General features: G+C 45.1%; 1 pseudogene; it reads left to right on the top strand.

Moving 5' to 3' along the window:
• The first annotated feature begins 2,212 nt into the window (after nt 1–2,212).
• On the top strand, nt 2,213–2,937 carry LOC129496859 (60S ribosomal protein L19-like; annotated as a pseudogene).
• Nucleotides 2,938–10,865: the final 7,928 nt, after the last annotated feature.

A 10,865-nucleotide genomic window follows, 5' to 3' on the forward strand; every position in this document is an offset into this window, starting at 1 on the left:
GCAACCCTGAAAAGCTCAGGTATTTTGGACTCATTTTACAGAGAAGCAAACTGAGGCATGGAAATATGAAGTAACTTTCTCAGGTGACATGCAGTTGTCAGGGGGCAGCCAGAGGTAGTAGGCTATAGAGTCACATTTAGGCCCCCTCTTTGTGGCAGGCACCCATCCTCCACCTGCTGATGCAGGGATACAAAGGCCCAGAACTCCAGTCTCAATTTCAGCTTTCTTACAGAACAGCCCTCAGTTACAGCCACACTGGGCTCACTTTCTCCCCATGGAGAAGGTGCTGGATCCTGCCCTCCTCACAGCCACAGGGCACCTGTCCCCAGAGACCTTCCCAGGCAACCTCTGCAGTGTTTCAAAGGGACCTAGTCTAAGACACCAGGATTTGACTCAATTTCCAAAGCCCTTGCTTAGATGTTTCCTTCTCTTGGGGCACCCAGCTGGCTCAGTAGGTAGAGCATGTAGGGGTTGATCTACGGGTTGTAAGTTTGAGCCCTACATTGGGTGTAGAGATTACTTGAAAAATAAAATCTTAAAAAAAAAGAAGAAGAAGAAGAAATGTCTTCCTCTTCATGGGCTAACTGTAAAGAGGGTGTGGTGCCCTGCATTGCTGACCCTTCGGTCTTTAAGAGCTAGGCAATTAAAAAAAAAAAAAAAGAGCTAGGCAATAGAGCTCATTAGGAAAGCAAGCTGAGAAGTAAGCTATCTGCATTTTTAGAGCACACAGACATAGAAGCAGACACAAATCAACAAGAATGACATCGGCTTGGTTTCCAAGGAGTGCCCTCAACTAATAAAACATATCTTTATATCTTATTGAAAATGGCAAGACTCTTCAAGAGACTTTAGTCTCTGTGGATCTTTGTGTTGTTTTCTTTTCTTTCTTTTTTTTTTTTTTCCAGATTTTATTTATTTATTTGACAGAGCACTAGCAGGAAGAGTGGCAAAAGGAGAGGGAGAAGCAGACTCCCCGCTGAGCAGGGAGTCTGACGTGGATTCTGGGATCATGACCTGAGCAGATGTTTAACCAACAGAGCCACCCAGGCACCCTCTTTGTGTCAACTTTCATTCAGCCCCACCTCAAAAATTCTAACAGCAAACTTCTTAAGTTCGACAGCCAGCAGGCCAGTGGGCACCGGGGAGTCAGCCCTGACCCAATCGCCTGGCCACTTGGTCCCCTGGGTTGGCACTGCCAGCCCCCTAGTGCGTAGACTCACCTAAGACCTGAGGGGCCCTCTAGGATGTGTCTTTAGAAATCCCTCACCGGGAGATCCAGGCAGTTAATAAATCAAAACAGCCCTGCTCACTACATTTGAACTTTCTGGTCAATGTATCCTGTGACAACTATGCATTTGATTCCTGGGGTCCCTCTAGTTAAATTATGTAGGACTTTTTCTAAATAATTAAAGGGACTTTTGGAAACAGACCCTGGCCTATCTTTAACACTGTACCAGGGAAGACAAAGCAAAAAGAGAATGAAGAAAATGGATAGGTTTTATTTACCTTTGGAGCCCAGGGGCAGCTCTACACAGCAAGAAAATTAATCTTCAAACAAGTCCTTCCCCACAGAAAAGGAAATGGTCTAGGGCCACAGTGGAGCTTGGGGGCCGGGGGTGCCCACCAAGGGGATCTATCCAGCTTGTCCCTTGGGATTCCAGGGACCAGGAAGTGAAGAGAAAAACCCAGCTGGATCTAGCCACTGGCTGCTTTGCCCCATCCTCCCTCTCCCTGGCCATTCCCTCCTTCAGTGGGCCCCAAAGACACACAGGATGTCACCCCATCTTTCCCCGGCCACCCCTTATTATACCTGATCTGAGTCCCAGCCAGAAGCAAACATGTGTGGGCTCCCATTACACCACAAGTAGTAATGCTTGTTGTAAACAAAACAAAATGAAAAGAAATGAAATAAATAAAATAAAGCAATAAATAAATTATCCCAGCAGTGTACAGAGGAGTAAAACTAAATCCATTTTCTTCCTCCCCAGTGCCACTCCCCAGAGGTAGCCACTGTGAGCCATATGGTGTGTGTCCTTCCAGATATTCCCAGATGCACACACACAGTTAAGTTCATGTGACATGTGTGGCCTGAAGGTCTGATTTTTTTTCCCTATCACTTCACTGTAGACACACACCTTCCCACAGCATACATACACTGTAGATCATTCTGTTCATGCTGGAGGCCCACTCCACTTCATGGATGCCCCATAACATGGTGCAGAGGAGGAAAGCACACATTTCCTTTCTTCTGCTTCCCCTTGCAGCGTCGGCAGGTCCTCTCCTCAAGCTTAGCCAGCTAGGCTACTTGAAATACCCTCTCTCCTTTCCTTTTACCACTGTGACCACAGCCACTAGGAAGCTCAGGCTTCAGAAGAGGCTTGCGTCCAGTGTCCTCCACTGTGGCAAAAGGAAGATCTGGTTGGAACCCAGTGAAACTAGTGAAATTGCCAACACTAACTCCCGTCCACAGATCTAGAAACTGATCCAAGATGGGCTGATCATCTGGAAGTCTGTGACTGTCCATTCCCAGGTTGGGGGCCTGACAAACACACTGACCCATCGGAAGGGCAGGTATGTGGACACTGGTAAGAGAAAAGGTACTGCCGACGCTTGAATGTCCAAGAAGGTGACCTGGGTGAGAGCGATGAGAATTCTGTGCTGGCTGCTCAAAAGATGCCGTGAGTCTCAGATTGACTGCCACATGTGTCACAGCTGTCCCTGAAGGTGAAGGGCAACATGTTCAAAAACAAGCAGATTTGCATGGAACACGTCCACAAGGTATAGGCAGACAAGGCTCCCCAGAAGCTTCTGGCTGACGAGGCTGAGGCCCACAGATCTAAGGCCAAGGCAGCATGCAAGCACCACAAAGATCAGCATCAGGCCAAGGAGAAGGAAATCACTGAGGCTCTGTCCAAGGAGGAAGAGACCAAGAAATAAAACTCTCCTTCTTTTGTCTGTACATACTAGCCTCAGCAATTACACAGTTATTCAATAAAACAAACTTTTATCTGCAAGAAAGAAAGGAAAGGAAAGGAAGGAAGGAAGGAAGGAAGGAAGGAAGGAAGGAAGGAAGGAAATATTGTCTCTCAGATTTCTGTCTCCCTGTTCAAGACTTGTAATTCTAACACCTTTTTGGCATCTCCACCTGGATGTCTCATGGGCGTCTCCAAACTGTGCCTCCCCAGTGCTCCAAGTTCACCCCCTCTGAGCCTCCTCCATCTCAGCAATGTTTCCACCACCCTCCTGGAGCTCACACAGGTCATCCAATCTATCAGGAAGCCCTGTTGGCTCTACCTTCAAAAACATCCTGAACCTAACCACTGTGCACTGCTTCCTCTGCTACCGTCTTAGTCCCAGCAGGATCTTTCTTGTCTTTTTTTTTTAAGATTTATATATTTGAGAGAGAGAGAGAGAGAGAACATGAGTGGAAGAAATAGAGGGAGAGGGAGAGGGAGAGGGAATCTCAAGCAGACTGCACTGAGCGTGGAGCCTGAAACGGGGCTCAATCCCATGACCCTGAGATCACTACCTGCCTAAACCCAAATGAAGATTCAGATTCCTAACAGACTGTGCCACCCAAGCAGAATCTTTCTGCTGAACAGTCACAACCAGACTTCTTGGCTCTGTCCCATTCCCCATACTCCAGGGAAATCCTTCTAAAGGCAAATCTCATTGCACTTCCCTCCCTTAAACCATGCAATGGCTTCCCATTAGACCCAGAACGAAATTCAAACTTTCCTGTTTGATGATCATTTCTATGATCCAATCCCTACCTACCACTCCTACCCAGGTGGTTGAGTCAGTTGAGTCCTCCAGGAAGTGAACGCTGGGATGGAATTAAGAATGCAAGAGATGCATTGGGTGGTGGGGGGTGGGGCAGTGAAAGAGAAAAGAGGAACGGAGCAGGCACCCTTAATGTCCTTAACTTAATCACATTGGCAAAGTCCCTTTTGGCAAATAAAATCACATATTCCAGATTCTGGATTAGGACATGGGCATATTTTTGGGGGCCACTGTTCAGCTTAGCAGAACCACCATGCCATAATCATAATTAACAAAATTCACAGCAATGCCTTAATATCATCTAATACCCAGCCCATATTTAAGTTTCTTGGATTTTTTTTCAAAAGCATTTTTTACATTTATTGTGTTTGGATCTAGATCCAAACAGGTCCACACTGTGTTAGGCTGTTAGGTCCCTTGTGTCTCCATTTTCCCATACCAGTCACTCTTTCCTTCTTATTTATCTTTTTACAACTATAATTTGGGATAAACTGGGTTTTTGTCCTCTGGAGGGTGCGGATGGCTCCCTTGTGGTGTGATTTACCTTGTTCTTCAATCTCCTGTATTTACTATGAAAGGGAGGATCTGGATCCAGTTTCAGGTTTGTTTGTTTGTTTTTCTTTAAGTAGGCTCTATCTGAGTGTGGAACCCAATGTAGGGCTTTAACTCACAACCCTGAGCTCAATATCTGAGCTGAGATCTGAGATCAAGAGTCAAATGCTTAACTGACAGAGCCACCCAGACACCCCATCAGTTTGTTTTTTGAAGCATGAATCAGAGATTGATCCCCAATACTTCCTATCACATCAGGTCATGAGGACTTACATGTCTGCTGATCTCAGTGCTGTAATGTGGAAATGGATCACAAGGTGAAGATTCTCAAGGCTGATTCCTCACCCAGAGCCAGAAAGTGGTCTGCAAAGGACGGAACTTTGACATCATGCAACCACACACATCACTCCCAAACCCCTGCCTCACTGCTTTAGTACACATTGATAATTGTTAATATATCAAGGACACAAAATGTTTCTTTTCTAATTCTATCATTCATTCTACATTCATTAGCTGGTATTCTTGTGTAACTAGAGCTTTCTGTCATCAATTGAGGCTACTTGGTTACTACAGAATATAGAGTATAATCTATAAGGATAAATACTAATTCTTTTCCTTCAAGTACCAGTTCTCAGGGAAGGGAGGGTGCATAATAGTCACTTTCAATGGTAACAAATGAAATGGTTCTGTTGTTGTTTGTTTGTTTTTAGCTTTTCCTTCTTGGGTTTAATTGACTTGTGGATTGTCATACATTTACTATGTCAGAATTAACTACAGTCATCTTCTACTATTCTTCCTGTACCTATTAGAATTCATCAGAATGACCAGGAATTCACTATGGAAGAAAGGATTCTTCGGTGGATTTGACCCTGGGTAACTGTGGGAGCTGGTTACATAGTTCTTCTGTGGCTGTGCTTCTGTGTAGGCAAGCAGTTGGACAGGAAAGATGGATGTAAAATGGGGAAAGTTAGTGTAACTGGAACCCACAAGGACAAGCCAGACCCACATTGGTCTGTCACCGCCTCAGTCTCCAATTTCAACAATGTGGGTGACCTGCAAGAGAAGTCAGCCCCTTCCCCCCCAGAGCCACACACACAAGCCTGGCTGGAGAGATCTGGCAGGAGCGGGTGTTGCCTTGGCTTGCCTGTGGCCCCACTCCAAAGAGGTTAGCCAGCAGTCAGCAAAATGTGTGAGTTGACATAACACAGACCTTACCAGCAGAAACACATCTGCCGCTTCACTTTTTTGTTTTGTTTTGGTGGGGGGGGGGGTTAGAGAGAGAGAGTGTAGGGGGTGGTGATAGGAGGGAAGGGCAAAAGGAGAGGGAGAGAATCTCGAGGCTGGTGCTGGGCTCAATCTCATGACCCTGAGATCACAATCTGATCTGAAATCAAGAGTTGATCTGAATCAACCAACTGAGCCACCCAGGTGCCCTTCTGCTTCACTTCTAAAGCACTTTCTTACTGAAGAAAGAGCTACACGTGGTTACTGAGTGCCAGAAATGTGGATAAAGTGAGATGTGCCATATGCTTAAGATATACACTGAATTTCAAAGACTTGGTCCAAGGAAAGGAATGAAAATATCTGATTAATAAGTTTTTATATTGATTACATATTGAAATGACATTTTGGATTTACTGTGTTAAATAAAAATACAGTACTAAAATTAATTTCAGGGGTGCCTGGGTGGCTCAGTGGTTGAGTGTCTGCCTTTGGCTCAGGCCATCATCTTGGGGTCCTGGGATTGAGTCCTGCATAGGGTTCCCCACAGGGAGCCTGCTTCTCTCTCTGCCTATGTCTCTGCCTCTCTCTCTGTGTCTCTCATGAATAAATAAATAAAATCTTTAAAAATAATAAGTTAAGGCAGCCTGGGTGGCTCAGCTGTTTAGTGCTGCTTTCAGTCTAGGGAGTGATCCTGGAGACCCGGGATCGAGTCCCACATCGGGCTCCCTGTATGGAGCCTGCTTCTCCCTCTGCCTCTATCTCTGCCTCTCTCTCTCTCTCTCTGTCTCTCATGAATAAATAAACAAAATATTAAATAATAATAGTAATAAATTAAATAAATTAATTTTACCTGCTTCTTTTTACTTTGCTTAATGTGCCTACTAAAAATTCTTAATGGTATATGTGGCTCATGGTATATTTCCATTGGACAGCAAGGATATAGACAGTCATACCATCTTTAAATGATGACAGTGGGTTTCTAATTTTATATTTTATTTATTTTTCTTACTGCATTAACCAAGATCTCCTATCTCATATTAAATAGAATCAGTAATGGTGAGGGTCCTTGTTATGTTTCTGAATCAAAAGGATGGTTTCTCAGATTAAGGAATTTCCTAGTTTATGTTATGGCTAAATATTCCCTCCTCCATTCATATGTTGAGGTCCTAACCCTGAGGATAGGGTCTTCAGAGAGATAATTCAATTAAAATGAGGTCATTGGTTGGGGGGTACGGTTAGCAGGCTCAGTCAGTAGAGCATGTGACTCTTGATCTCAGGGTCATGAATTCAAGACCCATAATGGAGGTAGAGATTACTTAAAAGTTTTTTAAATAAGGTCATTGGGGTGAGCCTTAATCCAATATGACTGGTGTCCTTATAAAAAGGGGAAAGGTAGCCACATAGAAGGAATATGATGAGAAAAGGCATGGGAGAAGATGGTCGTCTACAAGTCAAAGAGAGAGGCTTGGAGCAGATTCTCCCTCACAGTCTCAAAAGGATCCAACCCTGCTGACACCTTATCTCAAATTTCTAGACTCCAGAATCGGAAAGATGTCTTTTTCTGTTGTGTGAGTTACCTAGTCTGTGGTACTGTATGATCGCAGCCCTAGCAGTCCTGATACACTCAGATTAAGGAATTTCTCTTCTAAACCTACCTTGGCAAGCATTCTTACCATAAATTATTGTTGCCTTTTCTCAAACGCCTTTTCCATGTATACTGAGATCATCATATGGACTTTTTCCTTCAACCTATATATCAATGGTCCGGTCACTTTCACGACTGAGCCAGCCAGGTGCCCCTATCTGGTCATTTTTGGAATTCTCTTCTGATTGTTCAATTTTTAACTCCCTTTTCTTTTTGTCATATATTGGTATTTAATTATCTGTATCTGATCACTCCAACATCTGAAATCTTTCGCTGGCCTAAGTCTGTTGTTTGTAGTTTCTGCTGACTCTCACTCATGATGGCTTGTTTCCTTATGTGTTTGCAAATCATGTCTCCTGAGCTTGTCCTCAGTTGAACTTGGTACAATCCTGAAGGCTAAGTTAAGGGTGCTTTCCTCCAGAGAGGAGTGACATGCAGCCCAGTCAGCCACAAAGTGGAAAAGCAGTGAAAGAATATAATAAAATGCCACACGGTCTGACATTGTGGAATCAATAAGTGTCCCAGAAAATGAGAAGGGAAATAGATCTGGAATGGGTGTTAAAGGTAGTGAGAGAAACGGGTTATGTCATGAAGTCACATGATATCTACAGTCATACAGAATGCTATCAAATATAATCACTTTGGAATCCTTCCTAAGTTAACTGGACAAAATTCGCAAGGAAAAAAAAAGAAAGAAAGAAAGAAAGAAAAGAAAAAAACTTAGATATAGAGATCACTGATAGAAGGTGAGCAGTAGCCCCAGGATTTTGGTACAATACAGCAACTGGACTGGAAGAGAGAGCTAGCAGCCTTGTCTCAAAACAACACATGTGACTGATTTTACCTAAATTGTATTTGGGGAGTTGTCTTGGGGGACATGCCGATGGAGATTATAGGGAAGATAAAGGCAGTCCACTAACGCCCTCAGTGAAGTTCTGTCCATAAGGTGCAGAGAAATCAGTATCCATCTCCTCTCTCTTAGGGAGATGCTGAGCCCCACTTGAAGCTGATGTTTTCTACCCTGCTCCACCTCTCCCTCTGACACAGTGTTTGGAGCTTGAGTGCCTTATAAATTGCTGATTACAGGGGGGGATATTATCTGAACAACAGATTAGTGCCAAAACCTGCATATCACAGATGCCAGGCTCAATGGCGTCTTGAGCAGCTCGCTGAGTTTTTAACTGGGTTCATCCCACTGGTCTCGGGAAGCTGGGGAGTTTTCTAGCTGGTAATCCTTATGGCTGCCAGAGGCCAGGGAGATCCTGCGCGAGCCACCGGAAGAGGCAGGTGTCTTCTGTGATTCCCCACAGCCAGTCTCCACTGGGAAGGGGGATTTGGATGCCTGAGAACGGCTGGGTCTGTTTCTCCTTTAGAATCTCATGCATGCGGGTGGATTCCTGAAGGCTGCCACCAAATCTCAGCATGGACAGACAAGGACAATGAGAGGAATCTGATACTCAAGACGGTCAGTTTGAGGAAGCTGGGTATTGGAATCCAACATCCACTGTGGAGAAGCTCTTCATCCATCCAACTAGATGTATTAAGCTCTTGCTTTAGGTTGGACCTGTGGATACAGCAGTGACTCTGAGGAGTCTCAACCTGGACTTCCTAGACTGATGGAAGAGACAGCCTGGAGAGCAGGCAGTCAGAGGGTGTGGGAGAGACAGCCCAGAGTTCAGAGCAGGGAGCACCAGTCCACAGGCTGGGAGCCAGGAGGAGTGTGGGGATGGAATGCTAAGGAAGAGGTAGTTGGTTTCTAGCGTCCTCTGTACTGTCACCATATAAAGTGTCATAAGGGATGTTGTTATTTTGTCGTTTTGGTCACCCAGTCAAAGAGGAGGGTCAGCATCCTAGGTGAAAGGAGCCCCACATTCAGAAACATGAGTTGTTACAGACCCTCCACATGTCCCCCAACCCCACTAATCAGCAGGAGGACTCACAGGGCACAGGTGTTGGAAACAATGTGCTTCCTTATCCTTTGGCCTCAGGGTCCCTGGCCTAGGTTCTAGGGTCATCCCATTCTACACCTAGCTATCAATGCTTTCTAGAAAGCTAAGGATATGTTCATTAATATCACCAATTCCTAGACTTTGTATGGAGCTTTCTACCTTTCAGTCCATGCTTTGGTTTTGAGAACACAAACCATCTCTGCTGGAATTAGCTGGCCACTGAGAACCAGAACCATACCTGACTGAGGCTGCTGCCCTTACTCTGTCCTTCTTTGCATGTCTTTATGCTTCCATGAGTCTCTTGCCCAGGAAAATGGCTTTGACTATTACTATTACAAGAACTTCCTGAAAGACCCATCAACTCTTCAGTGGAAGCCACAGACAGCTTGTGCCCTAAGATTCTTTGAATCCCTTAAAATACTGGCTAATCTCAAAATCCCCATCTCCCTCTTCCCACCAATCCTGGACTGTTGTATAACTCTTAGCCTATCAAGTCACCAGATTGACAGATCCACTTTAAACCACACTTCCTATTCCCAAGAGGCACCAGGTGGCTTTGTTGGAGGAGCGTCCAACTCTTGATTTCACAGCTCAGGTCACGATCTCAGGGTTGTGAGAGCAATCCCCGCATAGGCTCCATGCTCAGTGGGGAGTCAGCTTAAGAATCTCTCTCTCTCCCTCTCCCTCTACCCCTCCTCACTTCTCTAAAATAAATAAATAAAACTTCTTTAAAAAATAATAAATAAGTCACACTTCCAATTCCCAATAAATGCTGTCCTAACCTTGCCCCCTTGGAGGCCCTGCTGAAACTTTGCAAAGGCGTATTCCCTCTTACTGTGGTAGCAGTAAATCCTGCTCTGTTTCACCAGCAGATTGTGTTGGTGGTAAGTGGGGAGCCAACTTCTGGCTGTTTCTTTTTGTGATAGCCTTCTGAGTTAGGCAGGACAGGTGTTTCTCCCCCATCTAACAGAGAACCTGAAGCATGGAAAGTTGTAAGTTGTGTCCTGGGTAGGACCAGGATGGAAGCCCCAGTTTCAGGGGTTTACCCTCTGATAGCAAGCATCAGCTAGTCTTCAGAAGGAAAACCAAGCCCCTAAGCCAGGGTTGTGTTTTCCCAGGTGGGGAAAGACGAGCTAGACCTCTGTAGAAACCAGACACGCAGTGAAGGCATGAGGAAAACTCCAGTGGATTTGGTCACCATCTGCTATGACACGTCGGTGCAGGTGAGCAAGACTATGTGCTGAGGGACATAATGGGAGGGTTGCCATCCAGAGAAACCCAGGGACAAGCTCGTGGACCAGACCCATTTATTACCGCTCTTGATTAACATCAAGAAGCAGGACCCAGAAGATGCCTCAGTGGCATTCTAGAATGTAAGACTGGAGGATTCCTATAACAGACACTGTTGTGTTGTCTGCAGTTAGAACCTCAAGAACAGAATGTCAGAGTGAGGGGAGCAGGGCAGGAATGGGCTGATAGAAATACAGAGTACAATTCCATGTCTGCAAAGGTCAAAGTTGTGTAAACTATACAATCTAGAATGGAAAGTACACATATTTATAAGACAACTTTCAAGGAAGGCAAAGGGAAGGTTAAAGACAGCTCAGGATCCCGGGATCCTGGAAGGAGACAAAGAGTGGGTGGAATGGTGGTGGAGGGGACTCAGGGGTCCTCACCAAGAATCACTCCATGCTTTCTCTCCTGCCAGGTGG

Source organism: Nyctereutes procyonoides, unplaced genomic scaffold, assembly GCF_905146905.1.
Source record: "Nyctereutes procyonoides isolate TBG_1078 unplaced genomic scaffold, NYPRO_anot_genome, whole genome shotgun sequence".
In the NCBI taxonomy this organism is placed as follows: domain Eukaryota; kingdom Metazoa; phylum Chordata; class Mammalia; order Carnivora; family Canidae; genus Nyctereutes; species Nyctereutes procyonoides.